The sequence below is a fragment of the Mesoplodon densirostris genome, chromosome 12 (genome assembly GCF_025265405.1).
Source record: "Mesoplodon densirostris isolate mMesDen1 chromosome 12, mMesDen1 primary haplotype, whole genome shotgun sequence".
NCBI lineage: Eukaryota > Metazoa > Chordata > Mammalia > Artiodactyla > Ziphiidae > Mesoplodon > Mesoplodon densirostris.
In genome coordinates this window covers 62,445,016-62,462,159 of record NC_082672.1, presented here as the reverse complement: position 1 = coordinate 62,462,159, position 17,144 = coordinate 62,445,016, and the positions used below count along the sequence as shown (strand labels likewise).

The 17,144-nt window shown below is 37.6% G+C and overlaps 1 pseudogene; it reads left to right on the top strand.

The window, feature by feature from the left end:
* Nucleotides 1-8,720: 8,720 nt before the first annotated feature.
* On the top strand, nucleotides 8,721-9,332 carry LOC132499856 (breast cancer type 2 susceptibility protein-like; annotated as a pseudogene).
* The last annotated feature ends 7,812 nt before the right edge of the window (nucleotides 9,333-17,144 follow it).

Sequence of the window (17,144 nt, the reverse complement as noted above, 5' to 3'; positions counted from 1 at the left end):
GGTTAATCCTAAAAATACCCACGAAATGGCTTAAAATCTTGGCATTTATACTTTCTATGGGGCTATGATATCACATTGAGAAAAACAGAAACATATTGAGATCTGTCTCTTAAGAGAAATATTACAACAGAATAAATAATGTCTTTATGCATAAGCCACACAAGAAGAAATTTATTTCAATAGCAGATAACAAAATTTTAAACCCATTTACTGTTGTTTTCTATCACACAACAGTAAATAATTAAATAATTTATCCTTAAATAAATATCCTTAAATAATTTAAGGAATATACTTGTCAAAATAACAAATAGAACCTGGATAGATTGTAAAGAACTTATGACTTGTTTATCAGTTTTCAAGTTATTCTCACTAGGCAACTTTGTAGCAGACTGTCACAGAAAAACGTTAGTGAAATGTAAACCTGTCCTCAATGACCAAAAAAATCACATGGAGACCTTACTAAAAAAAAATCAGGGTGCACCCACCCTACATTTCCTCCCCTCCCATTATGATTTAATTGGTATGGGCATCACTTTACTTTTATTGTAGCTACAGGTGGTTCTGCTGAGCAGCTAATGTTGAGAACCACTGTATTAGTTTTCTAAGGTTTCCATAACAAAGTACCACAGACTAGGTGTCTTAAAGATGTTTGTTCTCAAAGTACTTACTGTTAGAAGTCTGAGATCAAGGTGACAGCAGGTTGGTTTCTTCTGAAGCTTCTCTCCTTGGCTGGTAGGTTATCATCTTCTCCCTTTGCCTTCACCTGGTCTTCCCTCTGTGCATCTGTGTCCTTATCTATACCTATAAGGAGACCAGTCATGCTGGAGAGGGGCTCACCCTAATGACCCCCCTTTACCTTTTAAAGCATCTACCTCGAAATACAGTTACATTCTGAGGTACTGGGGGCTAGGACACTAACACATGAATTTGGCAAGGACACAATCCAGACCATAACAACACTAGTCTAGAAAGTGATTAGTTAAGAATGGATAACATACAACTAAAACTTCTAAAACTATGCATTCTTTCTATTATTTAATTTTGAATATAAAGCTGTTATTTAGGGGCTTCCCTGGTAGCACAGGGGTTAAGAATCTGTCTGCCAATGCAGGGGACATGGGTTCAAGCCCTGGTCTGGGAAGATCCCACATGCTGCGGAGCAACTAAGCCAGTGATCCACAGCTACTGAGCCTGCACTCTAGAGCCTGCAAACCACAACTACTGAGACCACGTGACACAACTACTGAAGCCTGCACACCTAGAGTCCGTGCTCCGCAGCAAGAGAAGCCACCGCAATGAGAAGCCCATGCACCGCAACGAAGAGTAGACCCCGCTCACCGCAACTAGAGAAAGCCCACACTCAGCAACAAAGACCCAACGCAGCCAAAATTAAATAAACAAAATAATTTTTTTTAAAAAGATTAAAAAAGCTGTTATTTAAATTTCGAAAAATTACTATGGAATGCCTGTGCCATGATATTTCTAAATCCTTTATGATAAGCTGAACCAGAGGAGTTTATACTGAATAAGAATGTAGTTTAGAAATTCACTGTACTGGAATACTTTTTTAACATTTTACTGATGATGTTTTAACTCTAAAGCAACCATTTCCACAACTCTACAACTTCAAAGTAGAAGCTTCAGATAAAGTATTGTATAGGCGATAATTGGAATAGCAAAAAAACTCATCAAGGGGCCTTTCATCCACAGAAACCAACCGATTCATAGGTGAAGACTAGAGTCAAAGGGGCTTCCCTGGTGGCGCAGTGGTTGAGAGTCTGCCTGCCGATGCAGGGGACACGGGTTCGTGCCCCGGTCCGGGAAGATCCCACATGCCGCGGAGCGGCTGGGCCCGTGAGCCATGGCCGCTGAGCCTGCGTGTCTGGAGCCTGTGCTCTGCAATGGGAGAGGCCACAACAGTGAGAGGCCCACATACCACACACACACACACACACACACACACACACACACACACACACACACACACACACACACAAAGACTAGAGTCAACCAGAGTCGTGAAACCCTGAGCTCCTAACTTAGTATAGGTTATCAGTCATATGGCAACACCAGAAAGTGCCCCAGGGTATTTATGGACATTGGCTTCACATGTGAATCAACTGGGACTATTTTTAAAATTCCACTTCCTGGACAATTAAAAATAAATAGGTATGAGATTCAGGTGAAAGTATTTTTGAGGTGATTGCATGTGTAGCCAAGTTTGAGAATACTAACTTAGAGTCCTAACAGAGAGCACCTGAATATAGACCTAATTAAGTTTTGTATCATTTTCAACCATTAATTGCCCTGTTGATCAGAAAGTTGTTCTGAGATACTCTACCATAACCACCTCTCCTAAAAATAAACAATTATAGCCAAGGGAATGGAAATTCAAAAATAAGAGGCCACACCTAAATTTACCATTTCAAGTATAAATTTATAGGCAAAATATTGCATAAAAATAACACTGTGCATTGTTAACAAATTCTAAGTGAAAAGTAACCTCTTCTTATAAATAATCCAAATCCCCAGAGCAAACAGTGTGTTTTTTTCAATTTTACTTGAGTTTATTTCCAACCGAATTTCCAGTTTTCTAGCTTATTTTCATAACACCCAACAACATTCTCAGTGACAGCTTTGAGACAATGCCAGAAATCCTGAGTACATCCATTAAAAAATAATGACCATATAGCTAGAGGTTTTATCATGCTGTTTAGAAAATAAACAATAAAACATTAAGAATTAAAACAAAATAAGCAACCATTATTGTTTCTATATGTATTCTTTCCATCTTAAGTATTTTTTAACTTTTTTTTTTACTAACCATACATTTTTAAAAATCAAACTTCCAAAATAAAAGTTCCCATTTTTAAGTGTAGCGTTCAATAAGTTTTGACAAATATAAGCACCACTGTGATCAAGGTACAGTATCATCACCACAAAAAGGTCCCTTGGTGCCCTTTCCCAGTCAATCCATCAATCTCTGTCCTCCCAAACACTGATGAGATTTCTGACTATATAAATTAGTTTTGCATTTCCTAGAATTTCATTTAAATTGAATCATTATAGTAGGATGTATTTTTTTATTCCTGACTTCTTTCATTCAGCAGTTTTTTTAATGTATTCATTCATTTGGTGTCTATCAGTAATTTGTTCCTTTAACTACTGCATAATATTTCATTATATAAAGAAACTAAAATTTATTTTATTTACCCATTAATCTGATGATAAACATTTAAGTTGTTTCTGGTTTGGGGCAATTAAAAATAAACCTGTGGTGAACATCCCTGTGTAATTCTTTGTTAGACATTTACTTTCACTTCTCTTGGGTAAATACCTAAGAGTGGAATGGATGGGTAGTTTATTATTGTGCTAGGGCTGCTATTATAAAGTACCACAAACTGGGTGGCTTAAACAACAAAATGTATTGTCTCACAGTTCTAGAAGTTGGAGATCAATGATGTGTCAACAGGATTGGTTCTTTCTGAGAGTTATGAGTGAGAATCTGTTCCATGTTTCTGTCCTAGCTTCTGGTGCATTGCTGGCAATTTTTGGCTTGTAGAGGCATCACCCTGATAACTGCCTTCACCTTTACACGGCCTTCTCCCTATGTGTGTTTCTGTGTCCCAAATCCCCCTTCTTATAAGGACACCCATCATATTAGATTAGGGCCCACCCTACTCCAGTATAATCTCATTCTCGCTTAACAAAATGACTTTGAGGCTACTTGCTGAAAGGCAAAGAGCTCAGGCTAGAAATAAAAAAGCAGTCATTCACAGTGCTTCTACCAAAAATATATAACCTGAATATAATCATGTGGAGACATCAGACAAAACCCAAATTGAGAGACATTTTAAGAAATCAATGCTCTGTACTGTTCAAATATCAATGTCACAAAAGACAAAGAAGGACTGAAGAATTGCTCCATATTAAAGGAAACTCAAAAGACTTGACAAGTAAATGTGATATGTGACCCTGTTGTGATAAAGGACACTTGTGGGACATTTGATGACATTTTAATGAAGTTATTACATTAAATAATGGTATTATATCAATTATAGTTTTGATAATTATATTATGGTTATATAAGAGAATATCCTTGATTTTAGGAAATGCACACTGAAGTATTTTGGGAAAGTGGGAAATAACATATGTGACTTATTGTAAAATAGTACAAAAAATTGATTATACACCTTCCCTCCAATATACACACAGAGGAAATAATAAAGCAAATATGGTAAAATGTATATTTGGATTTGATCACCAAGAGAATGAATGTAAATAGCAATGACAATAATGCCAAGGACAAACCCTTCAGTACTCCAAAGTTTAGAGATCAGGGAAAATGGGGAAAAATGGAAAAAAAAAAAAAAAAAAAAACACAACAACTCGGAGTAGCTTGAGAGGTAAGATCAAAACTGGGTGGATGACTTTGGATTCTTAGCAGCTTATTAGAGTTTCTAGACACAGAACCAATAGGAAATACCTATATCTATTTCTATATCCATATCTATTTCTATAACCATATTTATATCCATATCTATATCTGTATCTATATCTATCTATGAACTTTCTCCCTCAATTGTGGAGACCGGTAAATCCAAAATCTTCAAGGTAGTACAGCAGGCTGGAGACCCAGGGAATAACTGCTTGAGTCCAAAGGCAGTCTAGAGGCAGAATTCCCTCTTCTTAGGGGAACTTTAGTCCTTTTTTCTCTAAGGCCTTTATTTGGATGGGGCCCACTCACATTATAGAGGGTAATCTGCTTTACTCCAAGTGTATTGGTTTAAATGTTAATCTCATCTAAAATTATATCTTTACACCGACATCCAAACTGGTGTTTGACCAAATATCTAGGGACCATAGCCTAGCCAAATTGACACATAAAACTAACCATCACAGAAGCTAACTAAAAAGAGGGTATCAAAAATGAGAGAATGCTGCAATGGATAAAATAAATGAGAATTTGACTACAAACTGACCACTGGAATTAGCAAAACAATGCCACTAATGATCACAGGTGGTTTGGATGGCGGTACCTGATTGGAGTGAATTCAAGTGGGAATGTGAGGAGAGATACTGGATGCAGTAAGAATAAACAATTCTTTGAGGAATTTTTTTACTTTAAGGATGGGGAGATGTATAGCATGGTAGCTTGACTGTGTGATGGAGTCAAGAGAAGATTTTAATATGGGATAGATAACAATATGTTTGCTGATGAGACTGATCCAGCAGAGAGGATGAACAAGAGAAAAAGGAGAAATGCAACATTTTGAATAGTTGGAATGTAAGAGATCCAGCATAGACGTGGAGGGGTTGAATTTAAACAGGAGTGTGGACGGTTCACCAAACAGATGGGAAGCTGAGGGTATGGGTTGAGAAGTAAGTTGGGGTGAGAGTGTAGTAGCAGGAGATAATGAAAGTTCTCTTCTGATTATTTCTATTTCTCATGAAACAGGACAGGGCCAGGCTCATGGGTATGCAACCCACATGACTGCATAGGACCCGATGCACAGAAGGGTACCACAAATTTTAAATCTCTGTTGTTGATGTTATAAAATTCTTAAAAGATTTATCTTTGAAATTTTGTAAAGTCCAATGAGACAAAGGAACATGAGGGTGAGCAGAGGAGATACACACAATATGTGCATCTTCTCTTTCTTGCTACCCCCTTCACATATAGCATTCATGATGCCCTGTGAGCACAGAACTTCAGTGGATTCACTATGCGTGGGAATTCAGCAAGACTCAAAGCAAGTACAAGGTAGTCCAGCCTGCAACTGGGAAAGCCTGGGACACTGACAGCCCAAGAAGCCACACTTTCAGTTTGTAAAAGAACTTGCTTCCAACTCAGAAAAAAAGGCAATAGTGATCCAAGAAACACACAAAAAATTAAGGAACCTGTTATATCTTTTCTTATTCAAGTTACTTCCCTGTAGTAGCTGACTACTTACACTGAAAATGATGACATGAAAGGGAAACACAGGGCCACCATACTTCTTTTTCTTTCAGTTTTTCCTCACTTGCCATTAAGCTGAGGTAGAGAGTTTAGACAGAATGTGCACAAATAAAGAAGGGAAGAGAAAATATTTGGTTAGTTTTGTGCAACATTTCCTCTATTCTGATAAAAATAAAATACATATGCATATATAAACCACAAATGTAAATTTTATAATTTTTATGATTCTACATACAAGTTAAATAATCTTATTTTTGCACTTAAAACTGGCATTGCAAAATATAAAGATGAATGGCAAAATTCATGATAATAAATTAAACTTTAAAAATTTTTCTTTACTTGGGACAAGATTAACTACAAAGTAAAAAATGCCACGACGTTGTGAGAGACCATGAAAGGAAAAATTTTTATATTTTAGTACTTTCAATGTCACTTTTTCCCCCTGCTTTTTAAATAAGAGGCACTGCATTTTTATTTTGTATTTCATCTTGCAAATTATGTGGCTGACTCTGAAATAGCAGGCACATGATCAGCTGAGAATGATGATGAGAGGAGATTTTGGAAGTTTGAGAAAAGAAAAGCTATGAAACAGTGCCATTGTAGAGTGGAAGTGTGAATAGTAATAGCAAAATGAAGTATGCTTACTGGGCAGCATTAAGAAACCACTTGAGGTTAATGATCATAATTATAAAGAGTGTCCAGTCAGCATGATGGTATTTTTTCTCCAGACATATTCCTCTGCATGGAGGGCAAGGAGGTTGAGTGTATGTGAAAGGAAGCAGAACCACTGTAATAATTGACTAGGAAATTTAATCTAAATAAGGAGGGAAGTGAGAATTTAAGGAGCTAACAGACACTGAGAAGTCATAAAATCAGATATTTTCTTATTTTTGGAGGATTTTTAGAGTTGGAACACTAGAGGGAATGAGCCAGAAAGAGAGGAAGTGGGAGGTGTGATGTTGAGATTTTGGACGGGAGGTAGTGATTGGTCATGAGCACCAGGATATAATGAGAATATGTGGTTATGGTAGAGTGGAAGAGGTCAACTTACTGAGAGATCTGAATGTTGGAAGGATCTTCATGGATAGCGAAATCTCAAAGAGTTCTGATAGCAGTGTTGGAGAGAACTACAGTGAACCCAGCCCTGACATCAAAGAAGGAGGACTAGTGACCCTAGGGAATGATAGTTGAATCAATAGAGAGAGGTGGTGATAGATTAATGACAAAAGACTCAGAGATTTAGGGAATCTAAATCTCCCTTCAGCAGGGGAGGAGTGGGAGTTGAGGTCAGAGAAGGTAATTTTCAGAATGTAAAAAATCAAATTTCCAAGGGATGAGCATTAATGTAGGAGACTAGGATTTCTATAGTAATGACACAAAAAGGAATAAAGAGCACAATGTAATTATTCCTGATGGTCTCAAGAAGGAAAGCTGGTGACAAAGTTGTGAGTGTTGGGGGTTGCAGAGTTCCAGCCTGCCCCTTGAACCTTGCTCATGGAGAATTCAAGTCCCCCAGAGATGTCTAATTATTAGTGACGGGACACTCCTGACCTCTCTAATGACAATCAATGGAGCATGTATGAATTTATGAAGATCTGCTCATTGAGGGAAATGACAAGTAGTTTTGAAAACAAGCATAAGTTAAGTGTGTGGGAGTAAAAGAAGGTGAAATTTTAAAGGTGGACCATTTCAAAGGAATTAGAGTTTCAGCCTACATATAAAGAGGAGTCTTTGATGGATCTAGCCTGGGGTAGTAGAAAGATGTTGTATTAAGAAAGGATTGATATTCAGTTCTGCAATTAACTGGCTTTGGCAACACACTTGTATATTTTCTACAACTTAAAAAAGGAAAAGTAATGCACATAAATAATATTTATTTTACATTAATTTAGCTTGGAAGAGACATTATCAGATCTATTCTATAATAGTAACTCTTGAAGAAGGTGACTACTGTAGATCAGGCCAGAAGGGAAGAGAGCCAGGTCTCAGAGCAAAAGGAAAAAGGCTGATGAGGCAAAAGATGTATAAGCGGTAAAGTCCCATTAGATTAACCTAATTGTGGCCAATTGGATCTGTAGTTTAGAAAACAGTAGGAGACAAAGGTAAATTCAAAGACTCCTGGGGCTACGGTTTAGTAGAATCAAAGAGGAGATAGATGCAAAGGTAAAGATTATGGTGTATATTTCGGACATTTTAGATTGGAAGAACTATATATCCTGGTAATGGGATCCACTGGGGAAATAGATATATTCAAAAGGGCACTGGTTCACAATGAAGATAGAAATTTGAAAGTCATAGAATTTCAGGCGCTTGGAGAGATGAAAATGTTCAGAGTGTAATAAGAAGGTGGTTTTACATTAAGTGAAATTAATGTATAAGTTCTGTAGAAGTGAATGCTGATGAGCAAGGAGGCTAAGGTGTTAGACCAATCAACACCCTTATGCAGGGAGAGTAAAGGTGGCTGGGAGGAAACCAGGCAATCAGCTGCAAAGCCAAAAAGGATTAGGTTACAGACGTCAAAATTTTGCTTGTTATTGTCTTCATCACTTCTTATACATGGGCCTTATGCCATGAGACGGGGTGTGGGGGGGGGGGAGAGAGAGAGCCCCTAAGAATGTTTAGAGATCTCATTAATTTTTCAGACATTTCAGAAAGAGACTGAGCTGTCAAGTCTAAGGTATGTTCAAGATCTTAGCCCAATGCCTTCCTATCTCTCCAACAAATGCTTGAATATTTTTTAGCATGTGCTGCTCTGCCTTTCATGAGACAGTTATCATTTTGTAAGCTCAAAGGGAAGTCTGTCTCCACACCTGCAGCAGCCCAAATGACTTCAAAGTCTTGTTGCAAAGGGGAGAAAGAGACTGATGACCCAAAAAACTGCAAAAAGAGAAGAGCCTTGGATTTCTTGAGCAGATTGCCTGTACCTCCACCTGTCAGTCCCATTTGTACATTTATTTCTCCAGCTGCACAGAAGGCATTTCAGCCATCACAGAGTTGTGGTACCAAATATGAAACACCTATGAAGAAAAAAGAATTGAATTCTCCTCAGATGACTCCACTTAAAAAATTTAATGACATCTCTGTTTTGGAAGGTGATTCAATAGCTGATGAAGAACTTGCCCTGATAAATACCCAAGCCCTTTTGTCTGGTTCAGCAGGAGAAAATCAACTTACATCTATCAGTGAGTCCACTAGGACTGCTCCCACTGGTCCAAAAGATCATCTCGGACTGAAAAGGCCTTACACTGCATCTGTGTTCAAAGAATGAGGGAATTCCCCAGCCAGGACTGAAGAACAGAAGACTAATATGCAGGACACAAGTACAATAAAAAATATATCCAAGAGACTGCAAAGGCGACAAAAACCAACATGATGATAAATTAGGTATTGACTCAACCTTTCCAGTTTGTAAAACATATACAATTTCAAACGCTACATCAGAATTTGCATAATGAGAAAAGAAAGGAAAAAGTTCAAAATTTATCTACGTGCTTGTATATCACAGCAATGCTCTTTGCCTGCTTCTATCTTGGTATACTCTTATTTCAATTATATATCTTAAAACTGTGACTGTATATTTATTAACTAATCAAGAAAAAAATCCCCTTTAAATCTTTATGACTAGATTTGGTCACTATAAGTATTATTTTACAAACGAAGTAAACACACCTGTTTCTTTTAGATTGTGTCCTTATAGTTAAAAGAAACTAGGTTTCTAAGTGCAGTTATTTTGACTCATATAATTCCTCTTAGTTTAGTTCCTATTTTAGGTTTGTATTTAAGAGGTAACCCACTATGAACCAGTTTTCCTTAATGCACATGTTGGTTGTAATACAGTTTTATCCTGATCAAAAAAGTCAGGATGAGTAAGATATTACAGTGGTTTCTTTTGACCAATTCTTCATCATTAAGTCAGCGTGACTACAAGAAAAATAGAACCCTCAATGTACTTCCCTTTTATGATTCCAATGTGATCTGTAAAATTAAATTATTTATTAAAAGTTCAAATACTTTAAATCAGAAGCAGATTTTAAATCAGAAGATTTCATAGTGTTAATTTGTTTTTGTTTTTTAACAAAATGATCGTCTGGACTGCAGACGATGTAGAGAAAAGATCTCAGTTTTTGATATTGGAATTAAATCCTGGCTCTGCTATGCAACCTTGGATAAGGTTTGTTATTCCATTTATAAGATGGGATAAATACTTTATAGGTTTGCTAGGATGCTGTGTCATGATATATGTAAAAGAGCTACACAGCTGTGTGGATGCACCCACCCACAAACACATATATATTCATGACCCACCCCCAAACTACACATGCTATCGTACAGACAACCTTGAGAATGTTCTTACACTAAATAGTGCTTGTCAAGCTACTGGTCTTAATTTTACCCCTTGGAGGGATCAGGACAAATCTTGTCCTTCTTGTCTAAGTGGGAGGAAGATAAAGAAAACTGCAGGAAGAAGGAACCAAAGATGGTCTTGATATCAAAGGTGTTGAAGCAAGGAGGATTTGGGGCATTTAATATGTCTGAAAGTATGGTAACTGGATCTTAGATTAAGTCAAGTGCATTTGAAAGCATTCCCAACTGTGAAAGTTTCTCTAAGTAGTTCTCTCAATGGGTTCGCCTCAGGAAATTAACACACCCCAGGACCAGTTGAAGTTCCCATGAATTGAGCTAATTGACACAGCAGGCTTAACCTATTTTCCAATGGTGAATATAAAGTATTTGTTCAACAAACAAAGGCCTCTCAAATCTTTTGAAAGCCTACCCTAGTCAACTGGTTGGAGGCTCAAAATTAAAATATATATATAGGGATAAGCTTTAATAACCCCAAACTTACCCTCCAATTAGGCAGGCGTTGTGAGGAGGTGGAGGGATTTATTATATTCAATTAAACTTATGATTTTATGTTTAAAATTTTTAAACATCAAGATTTCCATATCCTCTTTAAGGAAATCGATGTTCTACTGAAGTTCTTTACAGTCTTTTAAAAATGTGCTTTAATATTTTTATTACAACCAAAAAGTAATATGAAATAATCATATTATTTTAAGCTTTATGTTCAATTTGGAAAGTAATTATTAAGTTTTCAAATGGTATTCTCTTAATTCCATTACATGTTTTTTTTTCCTCCTAAACCTAAGGTTCTGCTGACATTGAATTTAAAAAATAAATAAATAAAATAAAATAGAACAGAGAATATGAAAGTTCTTGGTAAAATTTAAATTATTTTTGAGGTAGATATTATTACTATAATCTTAGAAACCAACGTGATGACCTTTCCTTTGATCTCCTGTTGAAGTTTATGTACTCATTTAACTTACAATACAGACTTTTTTCTCATTTCCCCATTTAGCTAGTATATTGCCTGCTTGACCTTGGAAAACTCATTAAACCTCTCTGTGTCTCAGTTTTCTTATTAGTAAAATGGGCCAATTTGAGAGGGTCATTGTGAGAATTAAAAATGAGAATATGCAGTAAAAGTTTTAGTGTGTTTGCTAGTATAAATGAGCACTCAATAAGTATGAGCTATTGTAAGCAGAAAAATGGAAAAGGAAAAGGAAAGGAGAGGCATTCTAGGTGGAAGAGATGTTATATGTCAAAGACACAGAAGCAGAGCTTAGCTGTGCCTGGTGAGTGGCAGCGAGGTGTCAGGCTAGAATCCTGATGTTGCAGGGAATGATGACAGGTGATGGATGGTTCATGGGGATTTTGTAAAGCCAAACTGGAAGTCTGGGTTTTAAGTTTTGTTTAGTGCATAGTAGAGAGATTTTGTTTGTTTTTCTTGTTTTGATTTTAATAACAGTAAATGAAATGATCAAGCAAATCTTTCAGGAAAATTAACTGGAGCAATGAATAGATATCATCAAAAACAAGAGAACAGACTCAAAATGGAGTCACTGATGCTAAGCCCCATGTCATCAAACCAAGACCTAACTTAATTACAATTTCAGCTCTCCCAGAAAAGGAATCTTAAGCCAGTCAATCAGGAATTGCCTGATCAGCACTAGTTAGGTCATCTACCTGATAAACCTCTACCATCCTCTAAAGGAAATAATCTTGCAATAATCAATTTGCTTTTGCCTGGCATAACTTTTTTATTCCTGCTCCATTCTGCCTTTCAGTCTTTCATTTTGTTCAGCTCCTAGGAGCTCCTTTCTATATGTTAGATGGGTGCTGCCCAATTTATGAATTGTTGAATAAGGCCAATAAGATCTTTAAAATTTACTCAGCTGAATTTTGTTTTTTAACAATGTGAAATTTGAAGAGTAGAGATCAGTCTGGAAATTATTGTAAGAGTCTGGAAATAGGTTAATAGTATTTACTGTGTCACAAGGCAATACAAGAAGACTTAGAGATAAGTTAATATGTTCTCTCTCCATCTCTGAATTTAATGTACAAAGAAATCAAAGTATAAGATCAACAAATGATTTACTTAGGTCACACAGCTAATTCTATTAGATCTAGGCCTAGAACACAATTTTCATGTTCCCAGGTCCATGCTGTTTCTATAACACCAAGCCATCTCAATTCAGCAGGCACATATTGCAGATATACTATGTGCAAGGCATTCAAATGGGTGCCTCAAGTAATCAGAAGGGAAGACCTGAGTTGTAAAAAATATGATGGCTTATACCATTATGCTTTTAATTTTCGAGTATTTGAAGGTGTCACAAGAAATTATTTCACAAATTTGGAAGGACTTAAATACTGCTAGTGACTCCATTTCTAGCAACTTTAAAATGTCCAGTTGGATCACCTGTCAACCAAAAAATTTTTCAAAACAATATACTCGATTCTGAATTACATAGGATTATTAGCTAGTGCAAAGGGCCTCTTGCTGGCTTGTAGGGGGAAAAAAATGAGGGCTCTCCACCTGTCCTTCTCTTACACCACACTGGCAGGGTGATAGCGGGGCAAGCGGTATCTTATACTCTGGTGAGAATGGACAGGAAGGTTCCAGACTCAGCCTTTTTAGTAAGGATAGGAGTGGTGCCACGGTTTTTTCTCTGGTGTTTTGCTGGGCTAGAGCAGTTATTGGCTAAAATTTATCTGTCTTGCTAGGCTTCCCTTTTCCTGGACCTTTGGCTAGAAAGAATGAGCTTTTCTTGGGGCTATTTTTGTCTGTGTGTTGGTGTTTCAGGATTGCTGGTTCTCCAGAACCAAATCTGGCATATAGCAAGCACAGAGAAAATCCAGAGAACTCAGCACTATGTCATTACTCAATTACAAGATCCCTAGACTGCTGTCTTCTCTCCATTTTTTCTAGTCTGCCTAAATTTGCATTATATATTATGTCAAAGGATTTTAACTGTACTTAGTGGGTGGAATAGGGAAGAATATATCTATTCTAAGTTTCCAAAAGTGGAAATCTCTTTATGAGCTTTCTAAACTGATTTTTATATTGTGACATAGGATAATTTCCCCTCAAAATATCTTTTACTTGTCTTATTTTTATTGCAAAAGATCTGATTTTATAGTTGTTCTCATAAAAGTACCACATTTTACTGTATATTTCAACCATATCATTTTAGATGCTAGAAAACCATTATTAGCTGATTAGAATATTTTATAATCTATGTCTATTACAGAGTCCAATTGAGATTAATTAAATGATAAATTCAGATTTTTCTGATTCCAGGACTGCCTTATTATAAAAGATAATAAATTTATCTTCAGAAGATATCAAATTGATAGTTTTAAGGAGAATATAAACTAAAAGCTATAAATAATGGAACTAGAAAATTTGTTTTGTCTTTATTTTCAACTGTTTAAAAAAAGAACAGTCATTTGGGTTATTGAGGAGTAGATTATATTCAAGAACCTACTAAAAATATGTTTATATTGTATATATAGCAATTTAACCTGGCTAATTTTTCATGAATCCCCCCTGATAATTGGTTTTATGCCATCTTGCTGGAGGTATACTATTTTTTCAGCACTCCTGGGAATATCTGGAATATGCTTCAAGCACTCTTATGATAACACAACATTAAGAAATTTATCAACATACAGATTACATATTCTTATTAAAAATTAAATGTGTAGAGTGCATACAAGCATTGAGGATTCCTGGGTAACATTAGTCTGCAAAGTCAGCTCACATCATCTTCAATCACTGACATTTATTCCTTTAGGAAAAGGAGAGACTTGGTGGGCACTTGATTTTTGTCAACTCTCAGCTCTACCCAAAGTATATATGTGTGCAGAGTCTCAGAGACAGTTGGCAAGCCATCTTAGCTCTACCTCTGGTTCAACAATGGTTTCCCCTCTTTGATAGATCTTATCCTAATTTTCATTACTTGAGCTGTGATTGAAGCAGCCCACTGCAACCTTCACCTTTCTAGAAGCTGGTGGTCACTCTTCAGTGGAGTCACACATACATGCTACCAAACTTTTCCAGGCCCTTGGCAGGGAAGGGCATGTATTTAACCTTATTGGATACTGCCATTGCCTTTCTTCTGGGATGACCAAAAAAACTACTTCTTATCCCATTATATCTTTTCCAAATCGTTAGTTCTTCAAAGACCTCTTTCTCCACTCTGTGCACAATATTTTTGCACCCATTTTTATCATTGTATTCAATGGTCAAAATATCAACAATATTTTGTATTATGTATTTTATACATGAATGAACAAAAAAATCTATAAAACATGTAATGGTTGGCAGATAAAAAAAGTGCTTAGTGAAGTTTAGATATAATTATAATTGTTTTAACTAATATTTTATGATAATACTCAGTAGAGTTGTTTTATAGTAATTAAAGAAATAACTATAGCTTATTAGCTATAAGGTAAAAGCATCATAATAAAATGAGATTAAATAAAGTGAAAGGAAAAATGCATTTAAACACCAAGACTACATAATAAATTACATTTACAGGCAACAATATTTTAAGTGGAATGTTTCTTATTTCTAAAATCTTTTTTATAATTATCTTCTTGCTCTCATTAATAAATATTTATGCATAATTATCAAACTATGTAAGTACAAGTACTAGATGGGTTGGACTTTTATACATCTTATTGCTCTCCGTCTCCTCCACTGCTTATTGAAAGGAGATCAAACCGTGGTTCCTTGAGCTCTCCAGGGCTGTGAAGATGTACAGATTTCACCTAACACAAATGGACTTTTCCCCAAAACCAGTGACCCACTAGCATGGGAGCTGAACTGTGTGTGTTCTTTTTGCCTAAGAAGATGTGGAAACAGTGTGACACCAGCCTTCTGCTGAGGGATAAGAAGTCACCAAAAGTGAGTTAAAGAATCTTAATAAAAGGAACTGCTTACCTGGAACAAAACTGAAGTTTTGGGCTCCAGATATACTATAAAAACACCATTTTTCTTCTTTGTGATTAATGAAAGAAAGACAATATCAAAATAGAAGAACTTCACACAATAAGAAGTATCATTCATAAACCCTCTAAGTCACAGTCACCTGCAAAAGAACACTGAATTGTTAAACACTGTAACACACTTGAATTACCAGAAAGTACTTTGCCCTGTGAGAACATGTAATATAATAGACAAGATGTCATAAGCTTTGCCTTAAACAACGATGGACTTCTATGTTTGTCTTGCCTGTGGTCAAGACATTGAAAATGCACTTGTTTGACGCCGCCGCCACCGCCGCCGCCGCCACCGCGGGGCCTGTGTGCGAGTGCGGGTCACTGTCCGCCCCGCCTTCTGGGGGGCCTGTGCACCCCGCCACTGCCGGGGTCCCGGGACCCGGGGACGGCTTTCCCGGGAAAGCACACGGAGCGCCACGGGCTGCTGCAACGTCACGCCGGCCTCTGCCGCCACAGGCCCGCCCCACACTGCGCACCCCTCCCTCCCCTCTGCCTGAGTGAGACAGAGCCCCCGAATCAGCGGCTCCTTTAAACCCGTCTGTCTGAGCGAAGAACGGACGCCCTCCGGCGACCTACGCGCAGAGGCGGGGCCAAGTCCAAGGCTGAGACCCGGGAGCTGTGAGAGCAGAGTCAGGGAAATCTCTCTGTGCAGCCTCGGAGGCAGCGGATTAAAGCTCCACGGTCCATTTGATGTGCCCTGCGTCTGTGGAGTGCATGAATGGACAGCGAATCATCCCAAATTGAGGAAGTGGACTTTGAGGACAAGATTTAAGACTTTCCCCCCTTTTCCTCTTTTGACAACGAATTATCCCAAATTAAGGAGGTGGACTTAGAGAGCAAGATTTCAGACTTCTCGCCCTTTTCCTCTTTTTACAACGAATTATCCCAAATTGAGGAGGTGGACTTGGAGAGCAAGATTTTTGATTTTTCCCCCTGCTCTCTTTTTGTGAATGTGTATGTGTAATCTTCTGTGTAAGATTCTCTCTGTATAGCTTTGCTTCCACCATATGTCCCAGGGTTCTATCGGTCCGTTTTTTTTTTTTCAATAATTACTTTTTAATTTTAATAACACTACTATATTTCATACTTTATTCTATTTTACTTTACCTGCTCTTTCCTTTTTTCCTACCTTCCCTTCCTCCCTCCCTCCCTCCGCTCCTCCTTCCCTTCTTTCTTTTTCTTTCCTCCCTCCCTCCCTCCCACCCTTCTTCTTTCCACTTTTTTTTTCTTTCCTTCCTCCCTCCCTCCCTCCTGTCTTTCTTTCTTTCTTTCCTTCCTCCCTCCCTCCCTCCTTTCTTCCATTCACTCTTCCTTTTGCTTTCATTCCTCCCTTCCTCCCTCCTTTCTTTCCTTCTTTTTTCCATCCTTCCTCCCTCCCTCCCTTTCTTTCTTCCTTCCTTCCTTTCTTCCCTTCTTCCTTTCTTTCCCTCTCTCTTTCTTTCTTCTACTAATTCTTTCTTTCTACTTTTTCTCCCTGTTACTCTGAGCTGGGTGGATGAAAGGCTCTTGGTGCTGCAGCCAGGAGTCAGTGCTGTCCCTCTGAAGTGGGAGAGCCAACTTCAGGACACGGGTCCACAAGAGACCTCCCAGCTCCACATAATATCAAATGGTGAAAATCTCCCAGAGATCTCCATCTCAACACCAGCACCCAGCTTCCGTCAATGACCAGCAAGCTACAGTGCTGGTCACCCTATGCCAAGCAACTAGCAAGGCAGGAACACAACCCCACCCATTAGCAGAGAGGCTACCTAAAAAAATAATAAGGCCAGAGGCACCCCAAAACACACCACCAGACGTGGACCTGTCCACCAGAAAGACAAGATCGAGACTC